General features: G+C 37.1%; 1 long non-coding RNA gene across 1 annotated transcript in view; it reads left to right on the top strand.

Annotated features, from left to right (window-relative positions):
* The first annotated feature begins 37 nt into the window (after nt 1-37).
* The window catches only part of LOC108447331, a 43,490-nt gene continuing 18,229 nt past the window's right edge, over nt 38-25,298 (top strand). Inside the window, exon 1 of the long non-coding RNA XR_001862849.1 lies at nt 38-140. This is a non-coding gene — a long non-coding RNA (uncharacterized LOC108447331). The remainder of the gene's footprint in view (nt 141-25,298) is intronic.

Raw genomic sequence — 25,298 nt, 5'->3', positions numbered from 1 at the left:
CCCCCCCGCGCCGCGCCGCTCCGCCGCCCCGCCTCAAAGGCCCAGCGCCCTTGGGCAGCGAGCGGCGGCTCGGGAATAAAGCGGCTTCGGAACGTCACCCCGGGACAGGATGGACTTTGCCAGGTGACATATTTGCCAAAGTAGGTACCTGCAGACCCTCTCACCAAGTATCCAACCTGGTATGTTTTAACTGCACAGTGAATGACTATTTGATTTGCCCCCTCGTAGGCAAAGGTGGGACTGCTTACATGCTGGTTTGCCTTAGAAGTGTCAATTCCTTTTAAGTGAGGTAGTTCTGAGGGCACAGAAAACTTCCGTCAAATTAGGAAAGAGTAGTAACTTGTAAAAGAATATAGCTTGGTAATCCTACAGGCATACACTCTGGCTTTAGGGGCCTTCAAGTTAAGCAGGTGCTGAGTCAAGTATTTCAGGACTGGAGCTCTGGATTTGGTATTTCTACCTTAGTTCTGTAGTTGGAGTCCAAGGTTGCCTCTACTGACTGTGTGCTCTGATGTTTTAAGTTGGCAATCTAAATTTTAGTGGTAGAATGTCTGGACCCAAGCTATCTGAAACCAGAATTTATTCCCTTATCATTTACTTCATGGCTGCTGTTACATCGTTGCTGTCGATATTTTAAATTTATTCTTTAGGTCCTTGTCTTGCTCTGGGAAGTTGGGATGAAGTTTTTGAGTTTTGTGGTGTGCTGTGCTGTTTGCTGTAAGATACTGTATCTTGCACATGTGAAGTAAGGCATTTTCCAAATAAGGAAGGGACAGGGAAAGACAAAGATGTTAATTGCACGCTTGCTAAGAAACTCAGATAAATGAGTGTGTCAAATAGAAAAGGACAAAATTGAAAGGAAAAGACATTGGATTTTCAGGGTTCTCAGAGGGCATTAAAACAATAAAAGTGAAAAATAATAAAATTATAAGAAGTGTTCAAGAATCTCTTTAAAACATTAATTGGGTGCTAAAAGTGAATACACATGCGCAATACTTCCTTTTAACAGCAGTAACCTGAAATGACCACCTGCTGTCTCTGCAAGCTTTCAGAGTGCTTGTCCCCTTTGCAGCTCCTTTCCTTTGATACACTTTGACAGAAGAATCAAGGCCTGTGGCTGCTCGAAGTGTGGCTTGGGAGCTGTAGGCTCCTCATCAGTTTATGATCTATTTTTTAAGACATGGCATTTTTCCTCTGAATGGCATCCTGCTGGTGTTGTGTAGTTAATCTGCTGGAGTACTATAGGTTCATGTGCCAGTATAACTTCTTTTGTTGGTCAGAGGCAGGGTTAAGAATGATAATAAATGAACAGCATTTTATGAAATGTCAGATACTGTCAACTGTGAAAACCATGTTGATATTGCTTATTTATGGACTACTGAGTTAGAAAAACATTAACAAAATACCATGATAGTCATAAAACTACACTGTTTATCTTTGACTAACATGTGCCTGAGGAAGGGGAACTTTCACAAATATAGATGTGGAATAGAAACTTAAGTGAGAGAACTGGTTACTACTGACAAGGCAGGAGAGAAAAGGGGGAGGAACATTAAAATTGTCTTGTAAGTGTACGGCTTGTAGGAGACAATTAAATAAAACAAAAGTAACATCACAGAATCATAGAGTGATTTGGGTTGGACGAGACCTTAAAGACCATTTATTTCCAACCACCTGCCATGGCAGGGATACCTTCTGCTAGACCAGGTTGCTCAGAGCCCTGTCCAGCCTGAACAGCTGAACAGTTCCAGGGACGGGACATCTACATCTTCTCTGGGAAACCTGTTCCAGGACCTCACACCCTAACATTAAATAATGTTTTCCTAATATCTGTTCTAAACCTACTCTCTTTCAGTTTGAAGCCATAACCCAAATATTAATGCAGTTAATCTTTTTTATCAACTGAGAACCAGTTGAAAATAGTGATGGCTGCTTGGACTCAGAGTCCAAGCAATATTTGTAACATGAAAGCACTGTACAGATGTATTACTGCCACAGTTACAGTTTGAGATGAGACTGAGCTATAGAGAGGGCAAGCAGCTCCCTAAGGATAGCAAATGTACCACTACATGTGTTGAGTTCAGAGCCTGAGCAGTGCCAGAGGTCCAGGTTGCCTGGCATGGGGTTTAGAAGGACATGTGAGCAGAAGAAAGGGACCATGATCTTTTAAAGAAGGCATCTTAAAAGTTGTGTGTAAAATGAGTTTGAGCTGCTGGTGCAGTCCAGTTTCAGAAGGATGGGGAGGGTGGAGTGGCTCATGTGAAAGATTTTCTGTATCCTGCCCTAGAGCTGCACAATCAATACATGCTGAAGCTGTGGTTTTCTTTGGAGAGGTGGTGGTTATTTTCTCTAAAAGCCAACTGCTTTTCAGCAGGTAAAAAATAAGACATGTTAGAAATAAGACATATTATACTCTTACTGTTATATAGATGTTGTTACAGGCCCAGCGTGGCCCTCAGGCTGGCCCTGCCTCAGTTTCCCCTTAAAACTTTGTAATTCTCTCTCCACAGGACAAGTAAAAAATTCTTTACCAATAGTGTATTTAACAAAAAAAAGGGTGTTTGACACTGGATTTATATTTTCCATAATAGGAGAGTGCCTACATAGGAGAGTGCCTCTAAGTTGAGGATTAGTCATTTAAGCTTTCCAAATGCAATTTAAATTGTAAATGTAAACTATCAGAAGGAAACACCTGTAAGTATTAAACCAGACAGTGCTGACTTTCAACCATATCAATAATTTGTAACAGGACAATGAATTTGTACCATCCAATCAAAACAAATAAAGAGTATCTTCTTATTATCATAAAAGCAATAAAAAGACTTGCACAGCATTCTTTAGCTAATTTGTCTTTCATTCTGCACCATAAAGATAACAAAGTGTGCTGTTCTTTTAGAACATATTGTTTTACTCTCTATATTTTTCATCAGTATAGTCTGGAGTATATTGTTTTTTAATTTGCTGATGAAAACCGTCAATTAGAATTAGCTTGAGTGCTGTGGGAGGATAACGACAATAGATATGAAAGGAACAGAATAGTATCTAGCATAAATTAATGATGCATTTATTGTTCATCTCATTAGCTTGGTGCAGGGCTTATTCTATGAGTAAATAACTTACTGTTGTATCAAAAGCTGGGAGAGTAGGAGGATTTGGTTGGGGAACCATCTAATTATAGTCACTCATCTTAGAATGAAGGACTCCACTCCTTTGATAAAAATCTGGTTAAAAGAAACAATATTTTTCCAAATGTCAACATGTTATATACCGTTGCAGCCTGTGCAAATATATTCTGACACCCGTGTCATTTCCTGAGTCTGTCTAAGGCTTGTAAAACTTTCTGTTGAAAAAAACCCCCAAACTCACAACTTAGGGAAGACAAACTGCCTTAAACCTTCTGTAACTCTTAAAAATGCTTTCCATTTAGAGTTCCATAAGCCTACATATAAGCACTTGTAACTATTTCCAATTGTGGAAAAAAATTCTCCCTCATTATGCATCCCAACCTTCTAATACAAGTTACTATGCTAACATTTTGATTATGCTGCTTTTCTATTTCTCTAATCAAGACAGTTATTATAAAAATGACGAAGCCAGAGTTCGCTACTGTCACTGGCAACAGTGAAAATTTGTTGCTTAGCAAAGTCTGAAAATACCCATGTGCCTTAGTAAGTGTCTGTTCAAAGGTTTTTTCTTTGGGGACCCATGGATGGATCCTGGGCACTTAACTCGTAGGACAGTTAAGAAACAGGATGCATTCCTGTCACTCTGTGTTCCAGACAGTAAGGAAGGAGGACGGACACATGCAAATAGTTCTGTTTTCATGTGCAAGTGTGTTTAATCTAGATAGCTATACTAATAATTCTATGTGTTTGTATTTTAAAAGGTGTCAAATATTAGTATTTTTGAAACTTGAATTTTCTTTAAATGCAGGAAACCAGGAAAGGACAATAAAATTGATTCTGAGGGTTGGGTATTTTTTTGCACAGAAATGGCCTGATCACCAATGGAAAAATTCTTAACTAGCTACAATATGTTCTCTGTAAATCACTAATAATGTGCCATTCTGAATTCTCTGATGTATAGTGGGTTGTTTTCAATCTTAGGAAAAAGGCAGAATTTTTGAAGATTTACCATCCAGTTGCAAAAAAACAAGCAAAGAAAAAATTAAGTTGTGTAACTGAGTCAGCTGGAATAAATTAAAATAGTCAGATCAATGTGTAGTCCTTCCTCCCATCCACTGTACTGGAGGTATGTAATTTCTAATTAATGTTTAAAATGCAGTTCGCTTTTACTTAATATTTAATTCATAGCTATAAGCAAAGTATGTAATCTAACGGTAACATGAATAATATCTCCATTAAACAATATGCCACCTTAAAAGTATGTGAAAGAGGAAATACAAAGGTGGTTTTGTTCTCTTCTATAATAAAAATAAATATTTCAAAAGCTTATTTGTTTCATCTTTAACTAAACTAAAATTTTATGTGAGATGAGAGCAGCAGAGTAAATGGGGCAGTAATATTTTTTAAGACAAAACTTGCAAAACATAAAGTCTGAAGTACGTGACAACTCCATGCAAGCTGACAATTTTTGAGTATTGCCTTTGAAATCCAACTGTTGTGCCAGATCTCTGACTTGATGATGAAGAAAATGATCTCCTCACTGTTGAGACTAATTTAATCAGGACTGTAAAATTTGGGTCTCTCTCATCCAAAACTAGTCTGCACTTTGTAAGGCAAGCTAAAAAATTCCTTAACTAGAATTAGATTAATTTGATTATTCATATGAGTTTTGAACTGGAATTAATAATAATAATAATAATAATAAAAAGAGGGAGAGAAAATTAAAAAAAAGGAAAGAATCCCCTAGGCTTCTCTGGGTAAATACACAGTGTAATTGTTTTAGTAAAAGCAAGAGAACAAAGTCAATTGGACCATGTTTGCTGTATTTATCCCTCCTGTTGGAAGGAAGGGAAGAAGCACCTCAGAAACATCCTATCTGGTCATTTAGAGGGAACAAAATATGAGTTTGTATCTCTTAAAAAATTAAATCTGAGCATGGAGCGTTTCTCCCTCTTATCAGGAGACACATTCAACAATGCTGACTTTGTGGCTGGGAGTATAAGGGGTCATAAAGCACTGCATTATGTCTTGAAGTACTTCTGAGCTTATAGTTTTATCTCACAAACTATTTACTGTGTAAATCGGAATGAAGAGTTTTGTTCATATTGGATTTCTTGGTGGTGGGAAGAAATAAGGTTATTTCGGGCTTTTTGTGCTGATTATGCCCTTGTACTGGATGAAAAATAAGGGTCATATTTAAAAAAGAAAAACAAAAGGATAAAAGAGGAGTAAGGATTTCTTTATTTCTATTGTGACTTTTCTGGCTGGCTTGTCTGTCTTGCCACGTTAGAGAGTCTGCTTGAATCAGTCATATGGCCAGTCTTTTAGAAAGTGTATTAATTATGGGCTTTGTTCTTAAAGACCCACATATAGGGCCCTCTTTAAATTGTCAGACACAGCCTTAGAAAGAAATTATAGAAGTGTGGGAACAAATTTTAGCAATATGATCCAACCTTGCAAATTCTTTAGGTTTGCATTCTTCTTCTCACAGAAAGTTTAATAGGGGAGAAAAAAACCCCCAACCTGTAAATGTCGAGTTTTAAAATTTATAAAAAAGTGAAATATGAAAAAAAGTCTATTTTGATGACAGGCTGTGTAGAAGAAGGAGAATAAATAATGAGAGCTGTGCTTAAAGTGGAAGCCTTAGATTCAGTGTCTTTCTAGGAATGACAGGCAGCACTGACTTCTTGTTATTCAGTGACAGATGAGGCTGGAGATGCCTTATCGCAAACCGAAGCAACCTTGGTTTAATCATTAATAAAGCAGTGGTAAATTTCTGCCAACACATACAAACTTTAAAACAAGCTTTAGGTTTGGGCTTGGACATGTGCTAATTTGAGCAAATGGCTACATGTTGAAGGAAGAAGCAGGGGGAAGCAGCAAAAATGTTGGAAAACTAGTCATCATCTTCAGTGAATAAGTACAATTGCCTGCAGGTGTTCAGATATTTCACTTCTGAACACTGAAGGCAGTGGAAAAAAGCTTCCAATCCCATGTGTTACAGAAGACTGATAAAATTTATTCCCTCTCTTGAGACTGAAGAAATGTAATCAAGCATGGAAATGCTCTTCGTGCAGGCAAATCACACTGGCGTGAAGGGAAGAAGAAAATGGAACGCGAGTACATGAATTTTTGTGCTTGGGTTGTGGGAGTGTGGCTTTAGAGATGGCATTGACAATTATTTCCCTTGAGACTAAGAGTTCATAGATGTTTCTCTGATATTGGGTTAAAAATCAGACTCTGCATAACAAATTTATTTTCCATGTTTGTGTCTAGTTATGTAGACAAGGCACTGCTGAGAAAACAGTAGTTGTGTAGTGCAGAAAATCCTGCTCTCATCCAGGCTCTGGCACATGTTTCTGAGTGCCACCTGCTGGCTTTGGCCTCTCACACAACCTCAGTATGCAGGGATTTATCTGAAAGTGTGTGTGCAGTGCCATTTCCTGGGTACATCTTTAGAGAATATGATTCTGTCTGCCTGTCAGCTGTCTCTGGGATATCCAGACCAAAAGACAGCAACTGTGTATGCACTCCAAGGCTTTCCTAGTGTCCATGTTTTACTGGATGAAACTCTAGGTATTGCTGCTCATCTTTGCTCTGCTCTTCTCATCACAGAAAGGCAGTAAGGAAACAAAGGAGAAAAAAAAAGATGAGAAATGCTTATTATTCTGAACAGGAAGAGTTTATCTTGAAAACATGCTGCCTGCATAAATGTGTGAGAGCGCTCTTGTTGAACTATCTGTTCTTGTGTCCAGGCATAACTCAGTAAAATAGGCAGTAAAAGTCATGCTAATAAATCTCTAAAGGACTTTACCTTCAGAATCCCATCCACCATTTGAGCATGGCATGTGTGCTCTGTTTAAAAGGAGAGAATAGGTGCGTGGTAGAAATGCAGCTTGTGGAAATCTAGGTCTGTGATGACTATTTGGCTACAACTGCAGCCTTAGCTACATGATTGGGGTGTTGATAAAGCAAAATACAGCTTGTTCCTTGAAAGGGTCTGCTGTGAACAGACACTGTCTTCCACTGGATGGGAAGTGCCATGATGAAAAGCACTTGTTTATTCTCCTGACTCCCACAGAGACCAGGCAGGAGTAAAGTGGCTTGTAACTCAAATCCGTGTAACTCCCAGTGGATTGCTATTTACAAACTGCCAGAAGACAAGCTGTCTCTCCCCGTGGCATTCTCTGAGGAGGCCTCCGTTTTATCTGTGACATTCATTACACATGTGCCTGCACAGCACCTGTCAGTCACTCTCAGCTAGAGAGACAACCATCACTTCCTGAGACGTTCAGTGAGTTAGCTGAACAAATTTAAAAATACAGAATGTTGGAATTGTGTGAGTTATGGATAACTAAGAAAGCTCTGGTAACATAGAGAAGCATGTACTAAGCTCTAGACTCTTTGTTCTCTGATTTTGTATTTTTGTAGTCCCTATTCAAGTGTCTCTGTTTTGAAAGTATTTGAGAAATATATTCCTTTGTTTTTAAGCACTGTTTTAAGGACTGAGAATTTAAAATGTGGTATGGTATGATTTGAGTTTTGTTTGGTGTGTGTGGGTTTTGGTTTTGTTTTCTTTTTTTTCCCTTCTGTTTCGGTAACTAGAAAGTTTTTGGGTTTGCTTTTTTTTTGTTTTGTTGTTGTATCTTGCCCAGAGCTATGAACACAGAGAGAGTGCATGGCCCTGTGGCAGTCACAAGGAATCCCACTTCTTTTTCCTGAATCCTCTGCTGGTTTTGACAAAAGTTTTATCAAACTAGGGATGTCTTGAGTGAAATGTTTCAGGGTCAGTTCTTTGGCATTTTTAATGAAAATTTTTCAGCAGTTGAAAACTAGCCTGGCTTATAGGGGAAGAGAAAGCAGCTGTAATACATAACGAAACAAATGGGAAGAAAAGAAAGTTGATAGCAAAGAATAAATGAATATAAATGAGAAGTTAGGAATTGAAGACATTTGTAAAGGAAGCAGAAAGACACGAGAAGAAACGGCCATTTAATTAAGGACTTAGAAAAAATTTTTAAAGTGGAAAAATCTAGTAAACCTGGTGCTAGCTTGCCACTATGTGTAAAAGGCAGAAAGGTATGTAATAATACAGGAAAAACAGAGGTAGTCAACAAATATTTCTGTTACATGGTTTACCAACCACGTTTCTGAATTATGTGTTAACCTGTCCACTTTTTCTTAGTGAAGATACCAAGTTTCCCAGCTCAAGTCTGTTCAGTGATCTCCCCTGGGTGGATTTGGGAAGCACAGAAAAGTGCTGCCCGGGAAATTGTTGATTAAGCACAAGTAGGTAGGGGTCAGCAGTAGCAGAGAAGTTGTAAGGTGGTAAATAATAAGAAATGAGTGGGACAAAAATTACTTAAGTAAAGATTTGGGATTTTCAAGGTTTCATTTTGAACAGATTTTCATTTGTATCTAGATACTTTTCTCCTTAATCTGCCAAATTGCAGCTGTCCCTTCAAATACCTAGGGTTTCTCAGTAGTCTTCATAATGGGAAACAAACAACTTGGCTTTTTTTGTGTTTTCGAAGACAGATGTTCTCTTCTTACAACCCTTTTTACTCCCCAAGCAGGCATCCCATCTGTTGCTCCCTTATTGTCTAACTTGCTGGCTTTCCGAAGTGAAGCTTGCTACAGGTTAATGCATAAAATTCAAAGTTAGTGCTGATCCAGAATGCTCCTCTTGGTTCTCTATGGAAAAGGAACAGGATGATGGGCATATGATGATGCTGAAGCTGAAATACCTTGTTTCAACAATTAATGAGGATGAAAATGGGCCTAACCTTGGACCTCTTAAAATCAGCATTTCTTTATAGTATGTCCAAATGTTACAGAAAAATTGTCCCAGAGGACCACTGCCATTGCTTTTCAATAAAACTGACACTGGAAAAATCCAGAAGATGAGAGGAAATCTATTGTTGAGCCAATACTTTGAAAGGGTGAAAGAGGTTACAATGGTAATTATAGGCCTGTCAGACTGACATGCATCTTAGGCAAAATAATGGCATGGCTGATATAGGACTCAATTATAAAGGATGAAATAAGGGTAATAATAACTGTTAGACTTGTGGAAGACAGATACTGTAAAGTTGATATGACACCTTTTTGATGAGATTACAGTTTGGGTTGATAGGTCTAAGAGAGCAGTTGAAGTAAGGGAGGCTTTTTTATGGGAAAAGGGGACTTGGGAGGGCAAAGAATTTTGATTAAGCAGCTAGAAGAGTACAGAGTTATCTCAGTACATACTCTATGCATGAAGAGTGGCTAAATGAGTGATGAGTAATCATCAAGCAGTCACAGGTCTTGTGGTCTTAGTCAGGGGTGGCCAGACAGTATTCCAGGGCTTGCCAGTGGCCTGGAATAAACACCATCAATGTGCAGATGATGCAAGGACCTTCCTTGAATCACCGATGAGTCTGTCTGTATTTGTGTGAAGCAAGGTAAAAATGCTCTTGTTTTCCCCAGGTTCTCAAGTACTTAAGGGATATTTTGCAGTCCTCTAATAAATACAGGTGTGTCTAAAGTTCCATCAATCCCTGTGGTAATTCTGTCAAGTAACACCAATTCCCTCTTGGCAATTTAGAAAGAATGCTTTGCAAAAATGTGAATTTTAAAATAATATTTACTATTATTACCTCTGCCATATGAATATCCTGGTTAATTACAGGCATTCTATTTGTTCTTTCACCATGACTTCCTCCATTTAAAAATTTTTCCTCCTTGGTAAAATGTATTGAGATCTGCTGATGAGATGGTGTCTGTTCAATAATATTGCAAGCAGAAATATTTTACCTGATGCTGTAGCACCAGTCTTTAGAGAATTTGAATTGTAGATAATCTTCAAAGACATTTTCCTCTGTCATCATTGTGCTTTTTCTAAATTGCATGGGATGAAGATTCTGGGAGTACAGGCAGTGTAAGTGAGAGTTCCTTGAGGTTAGAAAACCCCAAGTACCCCAAATAACTTTGGAAAACTGTCATTTCTAAACATTTTGTCTGCACAATTGCTAATCTTTTTAATCAGTTCAATACTCTTGTTGTTGGGTCCCACTCTACAGCACACAGCCGTCCTTCTCACTGAAGCTGAATCGTGTTGTTATTTTGATCAGCTCAGATGAGTAGATATAAAATTAATAATATTAGCAATATCTTACTGGACCTTCATTATTCATCTATCTTTTAAAATATTTTATGAATATACCAGGTGTCTGAATTATATTTGTTCTGTCAAAGGCTGTAGGGGAAGTAGTCAAACATTATAAATTCCGAATTGTATATTATTATTATTTTTATTATGTTTTATCAGTATTTTTGTTCTTCACTTCTTATCTATGAACATCAAAAAATATATCTCTCTGTAATGAAGAATTGTTGTTTATTGTTTGGCAGTTCAATTTAGACATGCTACACTGTAGATTGGCACATTTCTTTCCTACTCATTAGCAGGGAGTTCTTTAGTCTCCTCTTTCTCTGCTTTTTTTAATAATCACAATATCCCACTTTTCCAGTGGGACTTAGCCTAAGATTGAGCAAAGAATTAGACTCACATCAGACAGGCTGGACTTATAATAATGCTGAAGTAATATAACATGAAAAATGGGACCTTCCTGCTCTACATATGGTTTTAATTATTGTCGCTTTTGGAGTCTAATTAAAAAAAAATACACTAGAATTCAAAAAAATACACTAAGGAATAGAACCAATGTTAAAAAATCTGCTTTATCTTTTGAAATGGAAGTATTCTGGTCCAAACATGGTTTAAATAATCTGCTGTTTAAAAATTATATTGGAAACTGTTTATTGAATAGGAGCTTTTGAGATTTCTTATTAATAAAAACATGGATTTTAAAATTTCTTATGTATATTTGCATTTTTATTTTTACCATATTGGCAAAATAATAAAATTGTTTTTTAGCTATTCGAGCACCAAACTGATCATCAAAGGATCGTATTGTAGCCATATAAGCAATCTCTTTTTTTTTTTTTTCCTTGCTACTTTTATTAACTTGGAATTTTTGGGTTAGTGAATGTAAGTAAAAAATACAAGAACCAAGTCTTAATATTTTCTCTGAAGTATAACCAAATGAATTGTCTTCATACATTTTTATGACATGATATTCCTAGAATATCATCCTAATTTGCCACCAGATTTAAATAACTTTGGAATTCAAACACATTTTTAACCTAGTGTCAGTTTAATTTGCTGATGTTGTATGGTTGAAATATTTGCACAGATTTGTCTTTTAGTTAAGGATGGTCAATATATGAGAGAAAATAATATTTAAGTTGATTGTGAAGTGATTAAACAACATTAGGGCATGGTCTTTTTGATGTGTTCTTGCTGCACTGGTAGTACAGAGGTGATCTGTACAGCCCTGTTAAAACTGTGTGGTAGGGACCTATACACAGCTAACTGAGGATTGATCATGTTCAAATTTATTTAACTTCAGTTAAAAGTGTCCTTTTTCTTCATCAGGACTTGGATCAGGTCCAGTGATATTAACACAGTTAGAACATCTTTGTACCATACAAGCAGCCTAAAACATACTCTTGAGGAGTTTGTTACTTTTATTCTTACTTGCTGTGGATTCTGCCAAAATATGATTGTACTTTGCGTACTTAAACTATCTGAGTCTATTTTTCTTCTCAAAACCTCTATATGTCAGGCTACACATTTTAGGGAGGCATAAACGTTTTAAAAGCTGTATGAACAATGACACTTGGAGAGTACCTTTATTCAGGTACTGTTTGTCTGTCTCTCAAGCTTTCTTGAGTGAGCAGAGTTTACACATGTAAATGTCTTGGTGTGCCTGTGCCACAGTGATTTGCCTTCGGGCACATGAGAGAAATTAATCAAAAGCCCCCAACTGAACTTGGCTGTTTCTGCATCCTAGGTCAGCCTCCTTAACCACCATGTCACTCCTGCTGTTGTGCTGGACCTAACCTTGATATAAGATATGTGATTATTGTCATAGGCTAGCTGGCTCAGTTGAGTACATAAACAAGACATGTTTAGACTTAAACCCATTTCCGAGATTAGAAATAAAACATAAGACTGTGGTTGGATGTACCCTTTCATTTCTTGATTACCTTGTAATCCAGAATAGATATCCGAAATTTTAAAGCTCGCAAGTATAGCTGACTCAGAAAGATAATAATTTAACACTGAGGGGTTTGCTGTTCCAGTTCTCTGCGATTAAATATCTGCACTATTAAGTATTGGGAAAATGACAGGACTGGGTGACCTCTGATCTTTGAAACAGAGGTAGTTCTGCATATACTCAGGTTACGCTGACAAAATTTTGACCTCATTATGAATAACTGTGAGATTCTTCTGATTTCCTCTGCTAGAAAGGTGCTACCTGATTGCTGCCTTTCCTTGCTGGTGAACCATTGAACGATCCTGGTATTTCTTCTCTTTTTGAGGGCAGAGGTGAAAGCTGTCTGATTGCTTGTCTGCTAATCCCTCCCCAGTAGCTTTTGAACCAGCTGTTTGGCTTCATCTGGTTTGGAACGAAGGTAGGAATCTTGAAAGTGCAAGTTTCATGAAAACCCAAAGCTGTGAAGAAAGAGCAAAAATGTTTGTCCTCCCCATGCTCTAAGACAAGTCCAGAAACAACTCAGCTGTTACATACTCTGGTTGGTTGCAGGCAGCAGGTCAGTCAGCATGAAAGTAAATTGTCTGGTGACTGCATGCACTGTCTGTTAGCAAGTGGAAAAGTCACAGGGATGCTTGTAAAGGTGGTGTGGAGTACAGCGGGGTAAAAAAGGGAGCCATGAGACAATAGATGGCTTTATGGTAGTAGAGGTATAAGGGGAAGGGAAGACAAACATCAATAAGAAAATCTGCCTCATCATCTTTCTGAGCTCAGAAGTTCTCTGGAAGTGCTAGTCATGGTAGTATTGTAACAATGAAGCTATTTGAATGACAATAGCATACTTCTTGATATTAAAAAAGAAAAATATAGTGCTGTGAACGGGTCTTGGTGTGGGAAGGAGAAATGCAGTTCAGAACTTATGTCATTCTAGACTGTAGAAACCTAAATTAGTGAAGTTAGATTCTAGAGAGATCATTTTGAAATGACTGCTGGGTTTTTGGGGATGGGGCTGTGAGAATGTGTACTCCAGTGCAGTAAGGTGTTGTGTATGCCACTGCAGTAATGCAAGGCACTCTGAATGTTGGGCTGCTGCATAATTCAGATCACTCTTTTTAAAACTTGTTAATGGAGCTCTTCACATCTTCCTGCTGCAGAGTTTGTTATACTTTGCTGTAAAAAACATTTTCCCTCTATTTTTTTAAAAAGAGGGAAAGGGAGATATCTGCATAAAATTAAGCAGGAATAAATTTTGTATTTACTATTTATAGGAATCTAGGTGGGTTAGCTGAGTAGTAGTTTCCTATGTAACAGTATAGCTAGCATTCCCCTGGCCACTGAGTTGTATAGTCTGTTCTTGGGAGTCTAGTTTCCAAGCAAATGCTGGAAGCACACTGGAAGGAACCCATGGTTTTGACAACTGCACTGACCTTTCAAACTGCACTGATCTTTCAAATATGTGTTTCCATGCTTTCCTTGCAATGTCAAAAAAGTTGTACAGATCTAATCCAAATTTAAGTTATAAACATCTTTAGTAAAATCCTGTTTATATCATGTCCCTAGCAGAAAAGGCATTTTTGAGTATCAAAATTTTCCTATTAAACTTGACTAAAATATGTATTCTACATTTGAGATTTGAAATCTCTGGATGGTTACGCCTTGGAAATGAAAGGGGGAGTAAGGGATTTTAACAGGAAAGAAGCATCATGAATAGTGAGTGTAATACGCAGAACAGCACAATAAAATACAGCCACAGAATTTCTTTGGGCAACTTGCAGATGTTCTGGTGTAACCTTAGTGGGAAGTAATGTAAATGTTTTCTCATTTAGAATGTTCCAGTTTTCATCCATTAACTGGCAAGTGGTGAAGTTAACTTTAACTTCCAGTGAGAAACACCTGACTTTTATTGGTGACTACATTTGGTGTAGCAGGAAGAAATTTGCCGTTCGCACATGCGGAGGCAAACAAAGAACTCCATCAGATCGGGATGGAACTGGGGCAGATTAATTAGGTCCCTGAGCAGCCAGTCAGGGACTTCTGGGCTCTCTGCTGTGCTCTCACACTCTCTTCAGAGCCTGGAGTTTGCAGATGCACGAAGCAATGGCCAGACTCTGCTTCCGTTACAGTATGTGATAAAACTCCCAGTTGAAGCAAAGTTAAGCCAATACTGTGCATATCTGAAAATCCATCCAAAATGTTCATCAGTGGTTACTCTGGAACATGGATAATGAAAACTATTTGCTGCTAAGGGCATGAAATATATTCCTCAAGACATTTCTAGCTGTTGTTGTCCACCAGTTCAGCATATAAGTATACTTATTTTAATACAACAGGCTTGTCTAGTACTTTAAATTCAATGCAGTAAAATGTGATAGATATTATTCTGTCTGCATTTGCTGGTGAAAGTGCGTGCACATCATAGATAAAAAAATAAAATATTAATTACTTTTAAATACACGCAATTTTCCACCTGGGGACAGAAAGACAGAAAAATGCTAGTCATGTAGCTTAATGCACTAATAGAAAGGCACTCCAGTACCACACTGACATTAGAGACATTAGAGGTATAAAAGCCTCATTAGAATATTTATAACTGGTAGCTTGTAAGCGATCCAGACAAAAGAACATGTCTTTAGGCTTTTGTAATGTATTGCATACATTTACAGTTGTGTAAAAATAGTTATTATTTAGAATGCATTCCTTAAAATATGAAGGTATTTGTTAATGCGCAATATATGGCATAGCTGTGGATCAATTATTACCTTGCCTTTTTCTTCTTTCTTTCTTTGTTTTTTTAATTTTTTTCTTTTTTTCTCCCTCTGGCTGCATAGCTGGCTCCGTGGCTATCTATTATTAAAGATGTAAGAGAGGAACATTTTAGTTTTCTCACAAAACCAAAGCTGCCATACTAGAAATATATCCTTATATTTATTCTCTGAATTTAACTTAGTGTTAGAAGAATGTTTATTCCTATGCATTATTCCACGCTGTTGCACAGAAAAATGTGATGATAATGATGACATACCTGGAAATATCACAGCAGTCTTTCAATAAACCTGCTTATATGTCACGACAAAGTCATTTAATTTCAGGCAAATGTGCCTAGAGGCATTCAGTTCATTTTGGATGAAGTTTGTTCCACAGATTTGAGGTCTCAGGGTTTTGAAGGTCGTGGTTTCATAATCACTGTCTTTTCTAAAGGGACAAATCAAAATGGAATGGTTTGCACGTTATTCTGATACTGTATTACTTTCACTGAAAATTCTAAATCCCTCCACATGCGCATGAGAAGTGAGGGAAGGAAACTCCCCAGAAATGCACTAGTAGCTAGGCTTTCTTTGCAGAGGTTGTTATTTTTTAAGCTTTTAATGTCATACCTTGTACCTTGTAAAATTACAAAAGACTGATTCCCCTTTGTGTTGGGAAAATGTTAAGCTAGAGAACAATCCAGTAAGAAAAATTAGAGACAACTAGAATCCAGAATCTTTGGCACCAGAAGAACCCCATTGTTCTATTAATTAGTAGGTAGATCGTAACATACTCTTCTCTGGTTTTGGGGGGACTGAACACTAAAAAAGAGTGCAATTAGATGTATGAAACAGTCTGTTGGCTGCCTGTGCTAGCTGAGGTCCATCACCATTCTGATTATACCACGATATCATGACTCTACCATTTATGTGTTCATTTTTGTGTTGTGCCCTGAAGAATGCAACAGGTGTGATTCTCTGTAAGTGTGAACAGCTTCTGGTTTGTAATCCAATCACAGCTCTGCTGGTCCACCCCAGAGAACACCTAATTGTGACCAGTGGTACTTGGAGCTGTCACTAGGCCTACTATTAATAGTCAGGGTGTTTGTGTTCTACTTTTAGCCTTGAAGAAAAATATTCTTTGAACAATATGTTACTCATTATCCTAAGGGGTAAGGTGACTAAGCAGGTTACTTGCCACCTTAATCACTGAAGTTTATTATCAGTAAAGTTTATTTTGGGGTTTGACCTGAGGTAGTTAAGGGGTTACCAATAGGCATAATTTTTTTGACCAAGGGATAGATCACAGAATGTATAAATAAGTTTGGTGTTTTGCCCTTTCAGAAGAATACCATAACATTGACAAGATTAAAAATCTAATAAACAATGAAAATTGGTATGGTGTCAGTGCAGACAAGACACTATGTCACACCTCTAGGCCTTTTTTCCATAGAAAAGCAGCATCTGTTTAACTGAACTCGCATCTAAATTAATCAATTTAGTTACAATCCTGAAGCCCTCATATAAACCTAAATGGCTTTACAAAAGGCTTATATTGATTTACCTTAAGTAGATTTCTTACTGATTTAAGCTAAATCACAAGAAACTTGTTGCAGGCCAGTTTAAAAGTGTTTATACAGATCTGTACTATTTAATTAAATAGACCTGCAAAAATAGTTTTAGTGAGAAAAATGCAATGTTTGTATTTAGACTGCCAAAGTCAATGTGCATTTACTTTCCTTTTGCTCATAATAATAATAATAATTCATTATTATACAATTATATGTAAAGAAAGCTCTTTCACATGATGAAACAAGAATTAAAATGGCAATACTATGACAAAATTTCAAAATGCACTGGAATTTTTAGGCTGAGCATAATTATGTGACTGAAAAATTTACACAAATTAAAAAATAAAAACCTTCTAAGTGTGTTCACTGGTTTTGTTCTACAAGAAAAGATGTGAGATTACAATCTTTGGAAGTAGACCTTGTTAGGAGACCTTCCTTTTCCCCAGAACAGCATAGCCTTGTTATGCCACTGTACTCAGTAGCTAGCTAATTCTCTAAGACAACTGCTCCTCAATTATTGAAGAAAGGTTTCAAATCATTTCTTCTCACTCTTTTTTCTGAAACTGATAACTGACTACAAGTCTCCTAGGCAGACGCTGTAGCCACCAGATCGTGTAGCACTTGGGTCTCTCTTGTCCAAATGAAACCTTTACTTCTAAACAGCAGGACAATTTTCCAAAATAGGAGCTTTACAAAGGGGTGACCGAGGGAAGATAATATCCAGAAGATATCTTCCCTATCCTGGGACTCAAAAGACCTGGAGTCATGTCCCTTCTTCAGACTTGTAAAACTTCAGCGACAGTCAGTAAGGAAGAACTGTCCCAATTACCTTCTAAAATATGATCTAGACTGCAAACAGAAAGGATAACTGGAACCCAGGTCTCCTGCCAAGCACTGAACACTTCTGCTGCAGTACTGTAAAGCCAGTGCTGTTTTCTTGTCCTTCCTCCTACTGTTGGAGTTAGTTATTAAAAATAAATATTCACGGGACTATTGGCAGACTATTTCTCTAATTTAAATTAGGGTAATCTCCTGGGAATTAATGGATTTGGACTATACCTAGGCAGAAATGGTTTTGTTTCTCTCTGTTCTTTTTTTTTAACTTCTCCTTTTGTTTTGAGTACTAATTTCACTATGAACCTGAGGAGTCTTTCTGGAGAAAATATTTGTTGAGGCCAGCATGTTTCTATGAGCAGTTTTGGTTGACTGACAGAAAAAAAAGAGATTAAAAAATCGCAAGATTAAGTTTATATGCTTTTGAATTAAAGGGGCTGCAAAATAATTGGAAGATAATCTAGAAAGTTTTTTAATGAGGAATTTTGTGGTACTAGTTGTAAGCTCCTGGTGTATGCTTCTGAAGTCTGAAATTCAAAGGCAACATAACTTGGAGGGTGGTAGAGACTGTATTATTTGGAGCCATTTCTAACTTCTCAAAGGACAGAACTCAAAATGGTGGGTAAATCTACACAAGTTCAGTCATGTGTTTAAATCTCCACTTTGTAAAGTGTCTCCTTGTAATGAAGAAAAGGATGTTAAAACTGAGATTATAAAATTCAGGTCCTGGGCAAACATAATGACGGTACGCTTTTTTTATTACACAAGAAGCTATATTTAAAAAAGGCATGACATGTACAGTTCATAGAGAAATTAAAGAAGTGAGTCCAAATCATTATTCTGGGATGTTAAAGTAGCATGCGAAATAGGTGGCAAAATGAGCAGCAATGATCAATTCACTTTGCTGCTGAAGTGAACAAAATCACAAAGAGACAGTGGGGCCACTGACAGGATGAAACTTTAACACAACAGAGGGCCAAAATGAATTCTTCCCCCTCATACTTATGAACTGTGGAGGTGGTAATATTCCAGGAACAAAAAGAGATTTTTGCTCACGTTTTTCCCCCTTTCGTTCCCAGCACATGAAACATTAAAAGCCTTTATCACTGTAGGAGAGCAGATTATAATAAAGCAATTAGAGTGATCAAAAGCAGACGAAGAATCACGCTCAGAAAAATCATGTATTAGCCTTCAAAAATTATTAGCAATAGAAAAGAAAAGTCTTCTACCAAGAGGATTAAAAGACGTGATCAGTAGTAAGGAAGGGAAAGATGTTTTTGTAGAATAGTGGGAACTACAGGAACACCCCAAATTTTCTTGGGAAGATATAGAAAGCACTGGTAAAACTACAGGATAGTCAGACACAAAACATGCCATCCACTGCAAGGTCTGTTGGCACTGATTTATAAAGAGGACAATGAGACTGACAAATACGTGGTTTTCGAACATTGCTAAATAAGTAGCTAACATTGAAACAGCTACATGGCAGAACTGACTGAGGTTTTAGGAAAACATTTGATACTTAGATAAATTTACAAAACCATGAAACATTATATCAGCCAAAGCTGCTGAAATAGAATGAAGAGTAGTGTGGGCTGAGCAAACATACAATAGTAAACAACAGCATGATTAGAAAATGTATGATGAACAGAAAATCAGTATGAAAACTGATTCGCTTTTGCTCTTCACAGTATCATTCACAGGATTACCAGTAACCAGGTTTACTGATTTGTGAGAGGAAAAAGAGAATCAACAGTAGTATCTCAAATTTTGAAAAAGCACCACTGGCTTAATGGAGAATTAAAAATTACACATTGATTACTCTCCAATCTTTCTATGTGCTAATGATACACACACTTGCTGGTGTTTCCTGCTTAGTTTGCAGCATCTCAGGAACATCTAGAAACTGTTGATCATGGTGAATGGGAGGAGCTGCAAAGGAAGTATTTGCTGGAATCTAGAACTGTTAGCAATATAAACAAGCATAACTAAACAGAGACAAATTGAACTTCCACACTTATTTCAGCACTGTCTTTTTATATGCTGCTGCCTCAAAATGAATCGTGAGCTCCCTGTACAGCCTTATTTCACTAAAGTATTTCCAGTTTGTCAAAAACTATACAGAGTGGTATCACATACAAAAAGGTATTATCTTCTTGTTGGAGAGAAGTGAAGGTAACATTACTGTGATTCATTTTTAACGCTGGGTAATACTTGGAGATGCATCATGGATACATTTATTATTGTAGTGGAATAAACCATACTGTGCAAGGCCTTGAAGAATGGTGTTAGATGTAGGGTGTCGTACAGTACATTACAGCTCTGCTGCTGCACTTAGGACTCGCTTGACACTTCTATTATCCTCTCCCGATTTATTGCTGGTGTTCATATTACAGAAGCATCTAGAAGTCCCAGCTGAAATCATGCCTGCATTGCTCTGCAGAGCTTTTGCTCTGAGTGGGAAAGATATGGAAGTGGGAGGGGAAACAAAAAAGATGAAGTGACTTGCCCTGTTCACTCGGGAGGTGAGAGATGAGGGGGGTCTGTGCTGGAAGCTGGGTAGCCACACAGGCAGAGACCTGAACGTGCGGGCATTTGCTTTAGCTCTCTATGGGTTTGTTAGCTCAGCTCTCTGGTAATACAGTCTCACAGTTTTCAGCTGAGAACAAATCTGCCAGCAAACAGAATGAGTTTGCACCTACCTATAGTAGTACTGAGGGCCATATTCTCACTGAGAGCATTCTGTTTAAAACCTGTGTTTTCCAGTTTTCATTCCAGCCAACTGGTCATTATATTACATGCCCCATTTGTATGTACTTTTATGTCAGGAATTGTTGCTGTCTTATTCCAGCTGGATTACTTGCCTAAAAACCAGATAGTTTTGGGGTTTTAATTTTTTTTTTTTATGTAGCTCAGGTGATCATTTCCAAATAAGCAAATTTTGCTCACCTAGTGTATTTATAATAGTCACTGCTTACAGTGGGATGGGATTGCTATGAGGGAAAATACTGAATAGTTCAGTAACAGAATAGGAATCTACAAATACAATACTGCAATTTTTCTTTGGCTGTTTGCAAAACAAGTTCCTGAATGCTCTTTAGTTTAGCTTTTATATTAATCAAAGGTATATTTATAGGTATCTATTTTAGTCTACATGCCTAGAGAATGCCTTTATCCTTATATGAATTATTAACGGCTAAAAATGCTCCGTGGTCTTTTCAGAGTTGCAAGGGATAATCAGTCTTGGAGATTGCAATGAATGGAAGTATTGATTTGCTAATATGAAGTAATTTGTGTGATCTAAATACAGTGCATACAATATGTGCAAATTGATTCCAGTTAATCATTTTTGACTGTTCTCCTAAATCTTGGTAAGTGAGAACACCGGCTTTCTCTACTTGGATTTCTTGGTGGCTTTCAAAGGATTGATTTTTCCTTTAAATATTTGGGCCGCAATCCAGTTTACCACTTGGTGGCCTGCTTAGATTTAATCATGTGAACATCCATAATGATTTTAACACAAAAAAACCACTTCATGCTTAAATTCAAAGGGATGTTGACGTATTTTGCTGCACAAAGGTCTAAGCTTGCATCTTATTTGATTTTCATTTGATAGTAATTACTGGACAATAATATTATCAGCTTCATGTTAGGTGATACTAGATTAGTTTGAAAAAACAGAGCAAAATGGAGTTAAATTAAATGCACCCATTATGCAACACACATTTACTACACAATCAATGAAAGATTTACAGGATTAATTAATCTAAACAACTCATAAAATTGTTTTAAATCGTTTTGATGGGAAATGCATGTCTTGTTAATTTTGAATTTATCAGCCTACAAATAAGTATACACATTTTAAAGGAATGGTAACAGCTAATACTTGTCCGTAATTTCTATAAATATATTTATTAAGTTATTTTAAATAGAATGGTCATATCTGAAATGTGAAGATTGTATGGCATGAAAAGACAAGCTTGTAGATTAAATAAAACCAGGCATTATTGAAAAAAATGTTTGAAATTATTATTAGCTTCCATATCCTAGTATCCTGATCACAGTGCAAATTGACTTAGCAAATTATAGTCTGCCTATCTAAAGTTTCCGCTACAACTGAATTTGAGTCATAAAGCACCTCTCTACTTCCACTTTCAACCTATGCTTTTGTGCTTTTTTTGCCTTTAATACAAATCACTTATCTCTGGACTGTCTGAATTCCAGTAATATATTGAATAGCAAATTGCATATTATTTTTTTTTCTGTACTGTATTCTGATGGACCATAATCCTACAAAAAGCTTTCAGTCTACACACAAAGACATCTAACATAAGGACTTAGGCAGCTGCATGGCCATATCATTACTCACATCACTTTTTGTATTTTTCAATGCATATTTGTATCAAAATAGATGTGTTCATTTGAGTTAATGGAAAGTGACTGAAATAAGTCAGAAATGCATCGTGATGCATCTATAACTGAATGCATATGTGCAAATGCTTAGTGGTGCTACTGATTTAATTTGTGAAGTTATATTAAGAGATGCCTTCTATGTACACTTTTAACATTGCCTAATAAGACGGTGGTATTTTAGAGCCTTCTGCAAAGTTAACAAGGAAATCATAGAAACAAGGGAACTAATTAATGGGAGCCTATAAACAGTGGAATCTTAGTTCTTCATAATTGCAATGCCACTACATGATGATTCAGGACACATAAATACATGCAAAAGAATAAGTTAAGAGACAACAGAAAAGCACTCTGCAGTAGCACTGTCACCTCCCACCTTTCAGGAAATGACCATCTGAAAACCAGTACAGAAGTCAAAGTGTTCCCAAGAGGGGTTCTGATTTCCAAACTGAGAAGCATTAATAGAAACACAAATTCTGGAAGGATGTTATTTAATTAGCATGTGGAAAGGGACAGAAATTAATGTGTGTTTTTAATAATTGATTGTCACTATATAGTAACTGCCATATTAAATGTGCATTAATTATGTTCGATGCAGAGCACCATGGCTTTCTTTCCTCACATTGCTGTGTGCATGCAGTATCGTGAGAAAAGTTTTTGCCCCTTCCAAAAGACCAGAATATGAAAACAATTTACCCTGTGTATGATAGAGTGGGACAAGGTATCAATTTCAGCTGGTCAGCTACTTCCTGCTAACCCTGTTGGTGCAAAGGAGGTCTCAGACAGACTTCAGAGCTATAGTGCCCATCCTGGTATATGATACAGGATTATCACATTGATAACAAAGCCATATAGAATATTATTAATTAAGAAATACAACATTTACCATAGCACTCTGATGTCCAGATTATTAATGAACTTTTTTGAAGCTGCAGATTTGTGACAGATTTTCTCTTAAGAATTTCTCAGCACTTAAGTCTGTCTGACTTATCCTAAAATGCTACTACTTCCATGAATTTGATAGGTGAATGAATAAATGTGTGCAAGGGAAGAAGGAAAATAACAGAAATTTAAATGAGGGCTTATTACAATGTGAGAGTTTTTTTCCTGATAGCTGCTTTTAGTTTAGTTTTGGTTTAAAGTGTGTTGGTAGCAAGGGGAATATCTTTAATATACCAATTCATGCATTTCAACATCCTTCATTGTATCTCGTTTTTGCAAAACGCTGCACTGTAGAGCTTCATAAAATGAACAAATGGAGGTAATTAATGCCTTTTCACTATTTGTGCTTAATCGAATGTTTTTAGAAGTCTAAAACTAATCCTAAAGAGAATTATATGAGGATCGGATGAGATTTAAATTATATTTAATTATTTTCTATACAATTACTTAGAAACTCTGCTCATATTTTAGAGTGATGGACACCTGGATGACTTAATGCAGAGCCTCGCTCTTTGTCTTACTGGAGCACAAACACTCCACTGCTCTTCCAGCACAGAATATGTTTTCTTACTTGTAACAGCTGCTGACCTGGACATACATGCACAACTAAAGTATAACCTGTGAACAGCAAGGAGATGCTAAAAATGTTGTGTGTATGAAGATTCTGAAAACCATGAGTTAAATGAAAGAAGTGGGGTTCAAAGGCCAGGGTAGAGTGCCTCGTCCTTCAAGAGCTGCAGGATGGGGATTCAGTCCATCAGGGAGCTATGTCATACCCTGGCTACTTGTTCCAGAAGTTCCTGCCAGAAGACCAAGAAGCTTTATTTGTACTCAGGCTCTCTAGACACAGGTCTACCTATGTGTTCTGTGTTCTCTTCTGGTCTAGTACCATTGAGACCTTCTGGCTGCTGCTCTGCCTTCTGGAATAAGAGTACTTTAGGTTCACTCTGGCCACTGCAGCAGCTTCTCAGATGTGTGATGCTATAGAAATAATGTACTGTTTTCTCAATTTTGTTTAGTTCAGTAAAACTTGAAGAGCATTTTAATACAAGAGATGAAGCAAAGATATTTTTGTCAAAATAATGTTTTTCTCTTCACCTTGAGCTCTCATTTTGCTATTGTCAAGCACAAAATGACAGGTTCACATTGCAAGTGTTTTTGTCTTGACAGTAAATTTCTTACTACTGTCTTATTTTTGGTGGTATTTCTGCTTTAATTTCCTGTTGTGTATTAGGGCCAGAACACAACACTTGGAATTCTTGCAAAGCATGTGTTTTGGGTAATACAAAAATGTGGCTTGGCATCTTTAATCTTTATTCATCTGTGTGGCACAGCAGAAAAGAGTGGTCTTGTAGGCCTTAAAATCAAAGAAAGTGACTGAACTATCTAGAAGAAATTCTGACAAGTTTTCTTGACATTAACCTTATTCCTTCAAGAATAATAGAATATTTTTAAGATGGAGGAATGAGACATGAAGAACTTTGCCTACATTCTCAGGTATTCTGTCAGTCCTGGCCATGGTTAATCCCTTTTCCAAAAGGTACTCATGCCTGTACTCCACACAAGATTCCTAGGGTAAAGGGGCTTGCATTCAAATACTTTAGGTGAAAGATGGGTCATCCTAGACTGGTGCATTAAAGAGAAACAATATTAACATGGAGGTTTCTCAAGCATGAGGAGGAGGGCTCTCAACTTATTTAACCTTATTTTGTTGGGGATTCTGAAATATTAAGTTTTATTTTAACTGGTGAGAAATCTCTTTGGAGTTTCTGAATCCCTTTCTTTTCTTGTTTAAACACTGTAGGTATTTTGTTTCTTTTTCTTTTAACCTGAAAGCTCTTTCAGTTTTCATTGTTCATAAATTACCTCTTCACTTAACTGAAAATTTTTAAGCCAGGAGCTTAATAATTCAACTGCCAAGTAAGAAGAGTGATAGCTTTCCTTCTTGGGGAAAATGCTTGGTAAAGCATTCTGCCAAAGCTATGGAGACCTGTGTCATCAATTGCAAAGCCTTAGCAGAATTCCAGCCTGATTGTCACTGCAGCTTGATCGAGCTGTGGGAGAAGGCAACTCAGAAATGAAGAGGCTGACTTGATACCAAATTGTTTAACGTGGAAACAAATGAGTGTCCTGTGTCTAACCAACACACCTTTCACCAATGCTTATCTAAGTAAGAGCCACATAAACTTTGTTACGCGTAAATATAGCTGTAAATCTTAAAACAAATTCAGTTTTAATACAGTACAGTTGATCATATACAATAATGAGGATTAAAGTCAAATCTAACTTGTTCTTTCATGTAGTTGAGGATTAGATGGATCTCTGAATGTCACTTACATTCAGCAGAAGTGCTTCATAGATGACTGTGTAAGAATCACCTTTGAAAGCCAGGCACAGGTACTTTGAAGGTGCAATCAGTATATAAAGTCACTGCATGTGGGTAAGTAATACCAGTTTAACTTTGTCTCACCTCCTAAGTATCACTCAGCTCAACAGTGTCCTGTCTCTGAGCTGCAGGATTACCATGTGAATTTCTGTTTCTTCATCTCAAACTCTGCTTTCTTTGTGGTT

This window comes from Corvus brachyrhynchos, unplaced genomic scaffold, assembly GCF_000691975.1.
Source record: "Corvus brachyrhynchos isolate BGI_N302 unplaced genomic scaffold, ASM69197v1 scaffold105, whole genome shotgun sequence".
In the NCBI taxonomy this organism is placed as follows: domain Eukaryota; kingdom Metazoa; phylum Chordata; class Aves; order Passeriformes; family Corvidae; genus Corvus; species Corvus brachyrhynchos.
Note: the sequence above shows the minus strand (reverse complement) of the source record. Positions and strands in the feature narration are given on the sequence as shown.